Source organism: Corvus cornix, chromosome 12 (assembly GCF_000738735.6).
Source record: "Corvus cornix cornix isolate S_Up_H32 chromosome 12, ASM73873v5, whole genome shotgun sequence".
Taxonomy (NCBI): domain Eukaryota; kingdom Metazoa; phylum Chordata; class Aves; order Passeriformes; family Corvidae; genus Corvus; species Corvus cornix.
The window spans coordinates 12,941,693-12,956,233 of record NC_046342.1 but is presented as its reverse complement, the minus strand read 5'-3'; the positions used below and the strand labels follow the sequence as shown (position 1 = coordinate 12,956,233).

Sequence of the window (14,541 nt, the reverse complement as noted above, 5' to 3'; positions counted from 1 at the left end):
GATATGGTAATCAAATGTAAATGTCATAGTAGGTTACTTGAGATTATGTATTTTACAACACAATTACATTCCCATTAAATTAATACAGGAATCTTGTATTAGCAAGGCACACTTGCTGGCAAATATCTACTTAATGGTTGTCTGTGACAATGCAGAAAAATAAAAATTTTGACTGATGTTGAAATACATGCCTTCATTGCAATAGACAAACCATACCTGATTCAGTTCTCATTGGTCTGTGGGTTTATTTTTCCTTATCCAGTTGCTGTGTTCACAACCTGGGTACCTGATACAGTGACCTGTATTTCAGGATGTGCTTGGAAAAAACCCCAACCAACCCCCAAACATAGTTACTGTGAGAATGGATAAGTTTTCATGACCAAGGGGGGAATGTTCAAATGATTTATGTGTCTAATATTAGCCCTCTTTATCTTCAGTACACGCCTCTAAGTTCCAAACTTAAGTAGTTTCCTGACTTAGGAATTTGTGTTGCAAATTTAAAGGTGGCACAACTGATTGTCCTGTTTACAGCCTTGAGTCTACCTCTTGGCATGTTACAAGGTCCCCACATTAATGATTTGTTCCTTTCAGTTGATGGTGTAGAGCTCTGAGTATTTGGCAGTGAACACACCACCTGTACTGGATTAGTTTGATACCAAGAGCTGGAATCCTTTTTTACTTTTTTCTTGCGGCAGCAATGGAAATTCCTACTTTCAGCTTCCTGACTTACCAGGAAAGATGGAGAAAACCCTGTATCCTGGTAAAAACTTCAGAATGAATTAGCATTCTAAAGAATTCTACCCAGAAGCTGTGTCCTCTTCCCAGAACTCTCCAGGAAAAATTGGTTATTTGTTTAAGCTGGACTCTTTGATACATTGGGAGACACTGTCACTGTCTAACCTGAAATGATTCTATAAGAAATGCTGGAAGGTGTCATCTTCTTCCAGTGACTGAAAAGAGGCTGCTGAAGGTCATGGAGGCCACTGCAAAATAAAAACAGTGTGATGGAAAGTTGGACCCATTTCCTTGGCTGTGGTAGCTCACAATAACTTTCAAAAAGTCAATACTGCTACACTTAATTACTCGGAGTAAAAAATTTTGGTCCATATTTTCATCAGCCGTTTGGAGTAATAGAATCTTTGTTGCCCACAGCACAGCCTTCGTGGTGGCATGGACCAGAATTAACTCTGGCTATGGAACCAGCCCAGATCGATGGCTGAAGTAAAAAGCCTTGTTAGTTGCAAAGACAGATTTGCATTAAGGATGCACAAATCATAGGCTGAGACAGAAGAGACTTTCCTGTAGCTATTGTCAAAGGCAATGAAATAAAGTATTTGTGTAGATTCAGTTCTCATCAAAGATATTAATGCATGCAAAATCTTTCTGGATTCCTTTCTACAGCCACAAACCTGAGCTCAATCCTTAATCTCATGATTTGACCTCAAACTTAAAAAAAAATCTAGTCCTGTAGCTTTTGCAGCTGTCTGCAACATAATTCATAGTGGAAAATTCATTTCGTCTTGATTTATTGAGGGTGCTCACTTAAATCTTCTGTAGCACGATAGATTGCATCTCAGTAAAAGGGGCCAAACCAAATGGTATTTGGATGAAGTATAAAGCTTCAGACCCTGACCTGAGCAAATTCCTAAGACTCAATGACTTCATCATCCAGCCATTGCTAAATTAAAGATGAAGAGCGTAGGAAGTTGTGCATAGCAGATGCAAATGTGTTTTATATAGAATATGCTAACTTTGACTATTTTTTGGTATTGTTTGCACACCCAAGGAACGTAAGATGAATTTGTACAGATTCTCTGTGGGTGTAGGAAATGCACACTGATCTAATAAAAGAAACTACATACATGAAAATTTAGTTTTCTTGGAATTTAACCAAATTAATCTATGTGAAGTAGACAGTATTTTCACATATATATATATACACATATATATAATTTTTTCTTCCAAGTACAAAAAATAATACATCCTCATCATGAGTACGTTTTAAGAGATCCATTATATGAGTTAAATAGTAGAAAAATGCATAGATTACATGAAAAATTATGTGGTGATGTTCTCGTAGGATAAAGACTGAAAGTTTGTAAAGCCCAAGCTGAATACATTTACATATTAAAAAAAAAGTTTTAATGTCTGTTCTGGAACTGAAAAGAATTGGAAAAAAATCTCCTGTATGTTGAAAAAGAGGTGAAACAAGCAAACTTGAAAGCTGCCTCATACAGCAAGTAACACTGTCTGTGATCTGCATTTTAAGAGCATCTTCAGAAAGAACCAAGTCAAAACAAGGATTATCAATACAAAAGTATCATCAGAAGGATAGAATTTTATGGGCCTTCTTCCATGCTTAGACAAAGAGAAATAAATGTGCAAGTAGGAGGCTGAGAGAGGATTATGACATTACGTGGAATGATTATGCTTTTATTTCCACAGGTAATCAAATGGAGAAATAATCGAGTCAAACTCATTATATCCTTGCTTCTTTTTGCCCTTTGTTTGTCACTCCAATGAGGAAATTTCAAATTTACAAGTGAAGAAAAATAACAGTTCACAAGATATTCCTCCATCCGGTGTCAGAACTGCCAATCTGTGCTTATTTGTGTATGGATTGTGAACAACCTGAACACAGACCATGAGCATGGTCTAGATTTGTGAACAGACACAAAGGGCGTCCACTCAAAGAAATGAGAACATATAAAGAATGGCTGCTACAAGGGTAAAACATACGTGCAAATGGTCATTCATGAAAAGCAACATTCAGTGGTGAAATAGCATTGTAGTTACTGTGGCAGTGAATGGCGCAGCTCTCACCCTTCTTTACATACTGCTTTTAACCCAATCTTATTTCAAGTGTCATGGTCCAAAAAGCCCTGACCAACTGTTCCAGGGTGACACTGCGATGCCTGGGACATCTTTTCCACTTTTATTTTTTGATGTATATGTGTTAAATCATTCTTAACTCTTGCTACCAAAGAGTTGGTATTTTTTTGTATTTCTGTATGAAGGCCTAGCCCTCCATTTTTTATACAAGCACATACACTTTCATTCATTGTATTTGACCCAAACATTCTATTTTTATTTAACACTTTATGTATAAAATTTACTGTATCAAGATATTATAAGTCAATAGAAGAAGCATTTACATTATAATGAGCATGCAGCTATTTCAACCTGATTGACCTTGTTACAGCTTGTCATTCAATTTCTTAATTAAAAAGATGCAATTTTGTTTCTATAGAGCACCCAAGGAAGATGAAATTCTGAGCCAGAAATAAACCAAAACACTTCTGAAACTTACAAAGAAATGTCTTACCATACTCCAAAGAGAAAGGTCATTGATTTACTGCCTCTGACAAATTATAATTAATTTGGAAAACAGAATGTTTCTTACCCTCATTAATATTTTTCTTTACTATAGGGATAGAGGTCTGAGACTTGGACAAAACAAGAAAGGTCATAAATAGAGCATCATTCTGTCACTCTTGAGAATCTACTGAAGTCCTCAGAGAGGCAAGTTATTTAAGAATGTGTTTAAATGGCCCTTGTCAGTAAAGAACATCAGCGCATTCTTTTCTTTGCTTGGAGATTTAGGTATCTTTTAACTGTACTTGGTTGAACTGAGGAATCATTCTAAACTCAGAGATAGAGCACAATTTGTACAATAAGAAAGGGAAATATAAGTACAAATACAAATTCCAACTTCCTCATAAAAAGGAGTCTTAGCATTATTTCTTGACTTCATTTAGCAGGAATGAAAAAAGATTTTATACAAGAATACTGCTTTGACAGTGGTGCTTTGCAGTAAGGATTGCTCCTTGAGTTTCCTTTCCAGAGTCTGATACCTATGAAGAGCCCACTGCTGTGGGGGTAAGTTCTGAAAAGCAGCTGTCAGGGTTCCTATCGAAATGGTTTTGGGATCAGCATTTCAAGGAGTGAATGGTATGCTACAACTGTTTCACCTAATCCAGCCAAGCCCAGCAGGGTTCAGCAGGTGATGCCAAAGAGGTGTTACAGATGTTGTGACCAGTTAAATTGTTAAGGTTCTATTACTTTCTACATAATTTCATAATCATTTTACAAACATTAGTGCAAGACATTAAATCAAGCATTGCACTTGAAATTTAAAAATAAACTCAGGACTGTAAATATTTATATGTGTTAATAATGATGTCACCAACCCAAACTACGCACAAGCAAGTGTAACATCACATGGGGTATGAAATTCCAGACCTTAGTGAAAGCCCTCAGAAAGCGATGGCAGTAAGTCTGTCTGCCGACATCAGCCAGCTTGCCAAACACCAAACCAAATGTGGGTCATTCTGAAAGCTGGTTTTGTCTGGTTTCTCCTGGAAAACTGCATTGTGGCACTTTTAATTTTCCCCCAAAAGTCAATTAAAAAATGAATGCAGGAGGAAGGACTTTTTTGCTGAGAGAAGTATCCTCTTGATCTTAGATGATTATAGATTTAATGACTCATCTCATTAGCCGACACTGCTCTGAATGGTTTTAGTTAAGAAACTATCAATCACTGCTGGAAATTCAACTTCAAGTATTTGTCTGCAAACAGTTAACAGCCAAGATGGATGACAGGAGATGGAGAGGAAGGACGTGGCAGGAGGTGCCATGGTTTTGTAGAGCTTGTTGTCTGCAACCAGATGTCCATTGCCCAGCCCATTCCACAGGCTCTCCTCAGTGGTTTCCTGCAGAGCACAAACTGAGGAAGGGACCTTTGCCTTGGGGCTGCACCTACAAAGCTGTGAACTCTCCAACATCGAGCGTTTAGTTCCAGCAAAGGGATACCTTGTCATTCACTGTCACTGAATGACACTGAGTGACATCCAATTCATCCTTGCCACTAGATGACAGCACAGCAACACACATCTAGGAAGGAACCAGTATTTTGATACGGGTTAAGAATTCCTGGAGAAACAGGTTTCAGGAATTTTAGGACTAGCCCCATGGAGACAAGAGATGACATAAAATTTCTGTGTCTTTGGACTTCCCCATCCAACATGAATGATGAGAAGGAACTTGCATGATGTCTGTGTTGCTGAGCAGGACAAAAGCCTCACGTGCACTGGAATGTTCCGCAGCTGGATAGCTTCCTGGTGTTTGTACAGTAAAGCAGAAAGTATGAGAACATGGGGGCCAGTAACCCTCAATGCCAAAACATAGACCTGGCTACTAAATCCAAATGTCTAAGGAAGGTATTTGGTACAAGAAGGAATTAGGATCCTTTTGAGATCAGATGACTTCTGATGTTTTCATTTAACAGGTCTTTTCCCAGTGCTGATCTGGAAACTTCAAGGATAGAGTAGACCTTTACATATTGAAAGACTAGAGAAGGCTGGTACTGATGGATGCTTTGGGCTGGAAAGCACCTATAATTCTGCCATTATTTCATGCATATTTCTTGACAAACTCAGGATTTCTGGTAAAATACTTAACTTTTGTCCGATGTTCTAATGAGAAATTAAAGACAATTAAGGGAAAAATCCTATGAGTTCAATTTCAGGAACATTATTTCTGGAGAGTTGATGCAAACAAGAATCTTTCTTTCTTCTCTTTTTCTCTACTCCAAGTTATACTATTCTTCCAAAAAGAGAGAGAAGAGGGCTACTACACAAACAGGTCTCTGCTCCAAACTTCTATAATCCAGTCCAGTCCCTGTGCTCAGTGCAGGGAGGTGGAATACATGATACATTGGCATCCTCTTTAATCCTTAAGCTTTCTTTCTTAAGTCATTGTAGTCCTTGAGCTTGAATTAATACAATATTTAGTTATATTAATTCTTCACACCCAAAGAAGGAAGGTCTAGGAGTAGGTCAATATTCCTGTGCCACAAGACAGGGCTCTATACCAGACTCTAAGGAGAAGGGTCTTTTATGGTAGAATAATCTAGAAGTTCCTTCAAATGAATTCTTGGACTGGTCTCCCATATTTGTGCAAGCAGTCTACCTTCAGGATATTCTGAGATCAATCCCAGTCTCTTTCCTCTCCTCTGCCCTTTTCCAGAAATTTTCTGAACATCAGACTTTTTTTTGCTTGTCAAAAAATGTGGTTCATTCCTGTGAAAACTTTGGCTTTTGAAAACCCTGCTTTTCCAAGAAACAGTCTTGTTTCCAAATTTTTTCCAACCAACAGATGGGGAGAAGGTTTATTGTTTTCTGTGTGGCAAAAAAAAAAAACAAACAAACCAAAAAGAGGAAAAACTGTGGATTTAATTTCCGTACAACATTTTAAACCCCCGCCCCAAAATAAAACCAAAAAACCAACCTGTCCTGCTTATCTGTCCTTTCTTAAAGGCAGACATGTCTAGTCCTGAATTATTAGAGTGCTTTCCTCCATGTTTGGTCAGTCCCTGATAATTAGTGCTACTGCACATGTGTAGGTATTCACCACATACAGGTGGTGACACAACAGGACTGCAATATATTAGCATTTTGTGACTAATTCTTTAACATGTTTACAATTTTCCTCATAATTCTGCTTTCTTTCAAAGGGTAAGGAGAAATTACAACCCACTGAGAAAAGGAGGAGAGAATAGTTGTGTGTGGGCAGAGAATAAGTGTATTCCAGGATTTTGTGACTTTTTCTTTCATCTCTTTCTATTTGATAATAAAGCTGGCTGATACCATACAGGGTGTACTTTCCCACTGGCAAAAAATGTGTAGGAGAAAAAACCCCAAGCATGCCATTAATTGCTTATAAATATATGCTCTCAACACTAGCAATCAGCCTTTAGGATTTCTAACCTCTAAGTTCTGTTCAATTCCTTCATTTGAATAAAATTACCAACTTGTATCTTTTCTAGCATGATTGAACACATCACTTGCAGGCAGGTTATGATTAAATAGGAAAGATTTGCATTTGTTGAAATACACAGTCTGTGTGTCTCTCTGTAGGTGTGTCTGTGCATATCCATGTCCCAGTATCAACTTCCACATGTCTGGATACACACATGAATGTGTGTGACCATGTCTGCATGTAAATAGGGGAATGAGGAGCAGGGAAGAGAAACCAAAGCTAAGTTACATGGAACGATCTAGATGTTCAGGCCAGATTCTTCAATCTTCTGCACCCAGTAGCATCCAATGTGACATTCATAAGAATGCAGTACTGGATTTCGCAGGGAAATTCAAGATACAAGATGCTGAGCCTTTCTCACTCGTCCAATCACATAGCTTGAGGAGGTCAGCTGGAGGTTACTTCTTTCCTAGAAAACCTGTGTTTTAGAAGCAAGTAGGAATAAAAAAGAAACTCTCTCAGCTTGCTGAAAGCTTTTTCTTTAGACAGTCATGTCTCACATACATATGGTTGCACCTGCAAACACTATAGGAATATTTGTGCAGGCCTGCTGAAAAGCTGGCCATAAAAGTAATTTTCCCCAAAGTCATGGCTATAAAAAGAAATTCCTTACCAAAATGTTACATGCTTTAAAATCTCTTCTTATTTCCCTTATTATTTACTGTCATTCTGCCCCCACCCCACCCTACAGAGTACCAAGTCTGTGCTTGAGAGACACAAACATTCTCTCATGTTATGATCTGATGCTCTAATGTGTTCTGATACTGCAATAATAAATGAGAAAATTAGTGCCAGTAGTACAACATATCAGTACACAATAGGAAAAACCACATGAGGCATGTGGTGAATGCTCAGTGGTAATTGGGAATAAGGTGGGTACTTCTGCTGATCATGTGCCTGCCTATGGCAACTGAGTCTGAACTTCATTTTTCCATCACTTGGCTGGTTTAACACTGATATAACACCACAGTGGAATTAAGACCAACTGACACTGGTAAAAACGAGGGCAAAGTGAAGTCTCCTCTAACTAAATATCATGCAGTTGATCTTCTTTTCCTCACAGTCTCTAGCTTTTCTCTGCCTGTGGCCAATTAAGTAGGAGGCTTCTTGTCCTTCTACGTCAGGACATTTAATTTGTTGTTGCTGTTCATCTTGCAGTTACAGCTGTCAATCAGCTTTAAGGGCTGCACTGTCAGTTGTGGTCCCAGAGGGCCAAAATGCAGAGAAAGGCCATGTTACCACTTGCACTTCTGTCATGAGAATCAGGAGTTTATCATGTTAATAAGATTATGGTAAGAAGAATGCTATCTAAGCATGACAAATTTAAATGTCTTAGAATCCACACTGTTGGATAGTACAGCTTTTGTCTTCATTCATAGACTTGCATTACAGCACTGCTGAGAGACTCTACTGTGCTCTTCAGCAGAGACACTTGCAATGTAAATAGAAGGACAGAAAAAAGAGAGCAAAAAGCAGAATCTTCATTCAAGTCAGACTTTCTGGGTCTCCATGAGATTAAATGATCTGTCCAAGGCTGCACAAATAGTATGTGGCAGTGACAATTTTCTGTATTTCATAGTCATTTGTAAACCTCTGTGCTACACAGCCAACAAGTTTTCAAGTTGCCTTTTGATCTGTATTTCATACTGAAATCTATTGCCTCGAAATAAAGTCATGATTACTCAACTCTGGGGAAGTTTGATGCCTTTTACACTAGTTACCACACCTGGGAAATACTGAGCAGTTTTATTTTCTGGTTCATCTCCTTCACAGTTCTGCCCACCTGTACTGCAGCACAGTGGTGGGACACCAATTTACCCCTCATGCATTCTCCCTGGCTTTGCAACTTATTGCAACCTATTTGCAAATGGGATTCTGTCTTTTGTCTTCTGTCATTTGTGGTTCTCTTACTACTCAACAGGAATCAATGATCCTTTGTAGCAAAAAAAAAAATTAACCTTGACTGATAAAGTTAAGGGCTAAGAGTTGTTTTGAAAATTCATTTGGTAGCCACAAAGTAAAAAGATTTCAGAAAAGTCGTGTATGCTGTAACACTGCTGATTTCAGGAAAATTGTGTCAAGCAAATTTGACCCATTCACTTCTCCCTTATGTAAGGGGTAAGGGATACTCAAAATTGACAAAGTCAGAAAGGACTAAAACAATCACAGATAATTCAGATAAAAGGAGCTTAACTGTACAGTTGGCTAGGAAGGAGAAATGACTATAGTTGGACAAGAAAAATCCATAATTATTTTGGTACTTGCACGGACTGCACTTAGAATGTTTCGGAATGGCATCCATAAGGTGCTAAAATTCTCTAATAAGCCGAATGTGTATTTGGGTATGTTGGAAAATCAGTTGAAAAGACTAAGAAAAGGTGGTTACACATATGGGGCAATGCTAGCATGACAGATGGTATTTGTTTTATTTATGTCTTCACAACTGTGTTTATGTTCTTTCAAGAAGCCTATCTGGGTGGAGTCTTGCAGAGAGGTTGTACAGGCTCCTTCCTCAGGGAAGCTGTTAAGTGTGTTGAGACAGAAACAATTCCAGGCTTCATGGGGCCAGCAAAAAAGATACAGAATGAAGATGATGGCTGGAAGCTCGTGCAAAGACACTGCAGAAGTGAGGAGGATGAAGCCAGGCAAATCTCACAAGAGATGTTCCCTTCCAAGGAACAAGAGAACAGAATTTGCTCAGTGACTTAGGAAGTCATTGAGTTAACTGGGAGCAAAACCACCTACAAGGGACGTGAGGCAGCTATGTACAAAACATTGTAATGCAGTTCTGTCTTCCCCACCTGTTTAAAATAGTATTTAATTAAAAAGTTTAATTTCTAGTTTTCCTTCAAGTAAATGTTGGCTTTTCTGAATTTAAAACCATTCTGTCTGCACTGGGTGGAAGGTCTAGGCACATCAAGTGTAGTGCTTCGTTGACTCACTGTCCTGGCAACAGTCAAAATACAAAAAGCGTTAAGACAACCTAATTTATTGCCAACACCTATTAAATATTTTCTGACTTCTTGGGAAATCCTCAGTGATAATGAATCCTTGAATTACAATTTTGGTCTTTAAACCTTTCTTTCAAGAACAACAAATATATTTAGGAAAATATCTACAGTAAGTAATATGCTTCAGGAAAAGACACACTCTCCTAACAGAAGTTTGGTTTTTTGCCAGATGTTGAGCTTTGGCTCAACTGAATTTTCTCTTAGAACATAGTTCCATCTCCAGGTAAGTCTCTGAGCACATCACTAAGATATTGCTTTTTCTTTTCAGTTCTTCAGATAACTGCTTCAGGTGCTTTCTGGCTACTGTAAAATAGAACTCCTCTGTGGTGAAAAGATTTTGGTTTTACTTTTCAAGACATTCCCAGGAGAATGGGATCATTCAGCTGTCAGCTCCTATTAGGTAAACAGCACATCTTGGACCTTCGTGCAGAAGCCTCTCATTGCTACCACTGCATATAGGATAATGCAAGCAATTCATACTTTCCATTTATGTTAATAGTGACTTATTAAAAATTCATCTGAACAATTGAAGCTGGTAGAATCCCCCTGAACACTATATAATTAATAAGTCTTCCACAAAGGTGACCTAGGCTCAGTATGCAATATGTATTTTTTTGGCTTAGCATGGGAGTTTCTTGTTCCCTACTAGAGGAAATAACTAGTGTCCCTATGCCAGTGCCAGGGAATAACTAGGTATTTTCCAAAGCTACATTACTGAATAAGACACTGCCAAATGTAACTGATGGTAAGTGCCAAGGAAAGAAAAAATTATTTCTTAATCTCCATTCTCTTCTGACACTTTCCCCCCTCAGAACATTGCAGATGTTGGGGGCTGGCTCTCTGCTTCAGATCCCTCTGCACAAAATAAAGTGAGAAGAAGCAATGGTGTTGCCACTGCCTTCTATCTGGTGATTGAGGGTTAGAGCAGAAAGAATATGAAAAATACAGACTCAAATCTCATTTTATCTTCAGCAGATTTTAAAACACATCTTCATCCTTCTGTTTTCCTGCAGCCTGGTTGATTTTGAGAGTTGATCTCCGTTTTGACTGTTATAATTTCTATTTAAGTAGTATACTTAATTCAAAAATATAAAGTCATTGGAGAAAGAGTCCAAGACTCTTCATTTCCCAAGTGAAAAGACAGATTTTATTTGCAGTGACTTTTTTTATCTCTCTCTAAATACAAATATATTGAATGTTCAATTAATAATCTTTTTTTCATGCAGTGTGCTAGGAGTTCAAGAGATGAGTATTCTCTCTTAGAATAATCAATAATTGGGTTTTGAGGACAACATGATGGAATTTGCAGGGTCAAGTCACTCAATATGGATCTGTCACATCTCCAATTTGTATATTCAAACATTTCAGCAAAATAGAGATAAACTCTGAACTCTTCACCGGCAAAAGGCTTTTGTGATCGTGATCAATGACTTCTTGGTTGTTTATGATCATGATCAATTGCTGGTGGACAAGTTTTACAGTTATAGACTCCAAGTGGTAACTGAAGAGTGAATCTGAGGATTAGATGTGGTGTGTCTACACTCTCTCTCAGTCACCTCTAAAGAGGTGCCTAAGGCCAGTGTAAGCACTTTAGAAGATCTTGCTCTTACTGAATTGTTCTTGGGTGAAAAATTAGGTCTGTAAAAAAAGTGTAATTCTGTGCTTTTCCTAAACCATGTATGAATAAAAGCAATAATTCCACTTGTACAAGCTGACAAAAGAGGGACACCTTCATTTAAATTCTATAAAATGGGAGTTATAAATTATATAACTTTTTAATATATTATAATTATAACAATACTTTAAAAATGCAGTAATTTTAATGAGCAATGAAGTCTGAAGTTGTTAAAACTATACAAAACAATACTGACTTTTACAGCTGTGAAAGTTAAATTATTTGTGGAAGTGGGATTCTAAAGTATTGATCAGCAAATCCAGTCCTCCAGTGTGTTACCTTTTTTCATTCCATGAAACTTAAGTGTCCATAGTCCTTTCACAGTGATTTAAAAAATGAACATGGAAATGTATTCCCCCTTCAAAGAGGCTTCAGTTACTAATTCTGTTGGTCTGATAGAGCAAGGATGGTGAAGTAACTCAGTGCTGAGTCTGAGCCTGCCACAACAATCAGAGTGTTTTTGGACTGCCGGACAAATCAGTCTTAACAGCATATGTTCATTCCAGAGTCTCGACAAGTCTACAAGGATGCAATACATATTTTCTTACTGTTAACAACTTCATGTCAATCACCAAACACATGAAATTGTAATGGTTACATATTTTAGAAGACACATATCTGGCCAAGGAGGATTAGAATATTAAATAAAACATTTGCTGGCATGGGAAATTATGGCACAAAAAAATCTGTTGGGGTGAGGGCTGTTATAAATAGACAAAAAGAGGCCATTGGTGACCTTTTAACATTCAGACTAGCAGACTCCCCTTTTATAACCTATTTATTAGGCACAGGAAGAATTTATCTGCTTAGTAGAGGAAAAGAATTCTTATTTGTTCCTCACAAAACCTGGTTTTTAAATGCCTCTGTGACAGCTCTGTCTCCTGGCCTTGCTCCTATATAGCAATCAAAACAAAAGATGTTACGAAACTATAGAACTTACATATATTAACAGTGTACTGTTTCTATAATGGGAATTGCTTTGAGTGACTTTAATGCTCTGTAAGAGCTGCCTTCATCAGTGGAGTGGCCAATGGAGTTACACAGTCCAAGGGAGACCAAACAGTAACCTGCGTCCCCAAAAGAGAGGGGCAGCTTCTGTGAAAGTAAGTTCCTCTCCTGAGAAAGTCTTTCCCCCCTTCAGCCCCTCTTTTAGACTGTGATCATTAGCTATGTGTTTCTCAGAGGAGTCTAGTTGTCTCTAGCTGAGTACAAAGCTAACTTTAATACCTCTGTCTCACTTTGAATTCTATTCTATTACAGCATCCTTGAAATCTGTCAGGGAAAACAAGCCTTATTCCTCATTGCTCTGCATCAAAGACACATAAGCTGGAACTACCCTGACTTCCTGCACTGCACCCTTCCAGGAGTGATAGCATCCCATACCTAATAAGGTAATCAAAGCTGACTGCAATACTGCAGGTGGAACTAGATTTTATACACTATGTTTTTCATTTGTATTCTCTGTGTTGGCATTTTCATCTTTCTATGGATGCATTTGTTTTGTAAGCGTGTGTTTTTTTCCAATTCACTGGGATGATGACTTCAAGTAGTTACTGAAAATAGCCCTTATCTATTATTTTTCTGGTCAGTATTCTGCACAAATTGTCTTTTTAATAAGTACTTCCTACTTCCTTATGTAAGTCCAAATTACCTGTACTGTTGGAGACCCTGAATGTCAGTTGCTCCTAGTTCAAATACAGTTCATATCCCTTGGTAAAAGCCTGTGAATGCCCTGTGGTTCCCCAGCTATGCAGTCTTCCATTATATACCCACGGACTCATAAGAGAGTTGCACATCCTGATACTCCTGGCTGATGAGCAAGGAGACAAGGAGGAAATAATTTTACTTTGTCAGACAATGTCTAGGTCTTGGAGTTATTATTACTGAGTCTGCACTCTTTCTTCCTTGCTATGAGAGACAACTTTTTTCTTTAAAGAAACTAACATCTAAACAGATGAGATAAAGGATGGAGAAAGAAATAATATATCATCAATTTTATAGATAAATAACAAAGGTACAGGGAAATTAAGATACTCTCCTGTTGTCACACAGGAGGTCTTCAGCACAGGTATGTTCCAAACAAAGCCTTCACTCTTTGGTGAGGAGTCTATGAACTGTGAGTTGCAAGGATGTTAAAGCTCTTTTGTTAAATCACATTTCTCTTTTAAGCAACTTACAGCAGGGCTTTTTATGGGAATCTTATGTGATCTAATTAATCATCTCCAGACTCATCATTGCAGATTCAGTACCTGCATTTTTATCAAGCTGGCATTTATTTTGGGATTTTTCAGTTTTGTGTATGATAAACCCTACCTGAATTCCCCCAGGTTCTTTGTTTTGTTTTTATTAAAGTTTCCTGTCTCCCTGTTGCTGGCCAGTGTCCTTAGTTACATTAATACTCAGTTCACCATGTGTGCAGCAGGTAACTGACTTGTGCACACAGTGAACAGAGTTAATGCTGCAGGTGTAGACTGGCTGTATCTGCACTAAATCTGGGATGAACTGTGAGTGTGAAGTGGACTGAGTTCCCACTGAGCTCTGTATTGTGTGGAAGAAGTAAAACTTATCCCAGCCTACACTGAGTCTACACAGTGTAACACTGTCCTTTAATCTGTATTAGGGTCTCTCTGTCCAGCAAATTAATTGGTTTTATCCAGGATGGGGTTAGGCAAGAAACAAGTGTGTAAATGGTGGGGACAATGGGGAGGCTTTGACTGAGATGAATCAACACAGCAGTGCAGCTAATGCTAATTGAATCCTTCCACTCAGCACAGGATTACTTTCAGTTGGTTCTAGAATGGCCTTTTCCCCGAGATACTCACAGATGTCACCAGAAAGGATTAGGAAAGGACAACCATGAAAATCTGTCTAATGGCATCATTCCTCTTGTATTCCCTTCCTGGTTTGTCCCAACTTCAGAGCATGGCCTGAAAACAGCAGGACAAACAAATTCCCAAACACCTTCAACAATTTGCATTGTTAGACATGATCTGAGTCTCCAGGGCTTTCTCTGTTCCAGAGGCCAATGCTACCAGG

At 38.2% G+C, this 14,541-nt stretch overlaps 1 protein-coding gene across 5 annotated transcripts in view; it reads left to right on the top strand.

Moving 5' to 3' along the window:
* Positions 1-14,541, top strand: part of FHIT (fragile histidine triad diadenosine triphosphatase) — a 620,602-nt gene that overhangs the window by 29,245 nt on the left and 576,816 nt on the right. For 3 of the 5 annotated variants that reach the window (XM_010390178.3, XM_019280430.3, XM_019280429.3), the window contains 2 exons: positions 10,099-10,230; positions 12,766-12,896. The gene's annotated coding sequence lies outside the window, so the exon portion shown is untranslated. The remainder of the gene's footprint in view (positions 1-10,098; positions 10,231-12,765; positions 12,897-14,541) is intronic. The other 2 variants (XM_019280433.2, XM_019280432.3) reach the window with 1 other exon arrangement.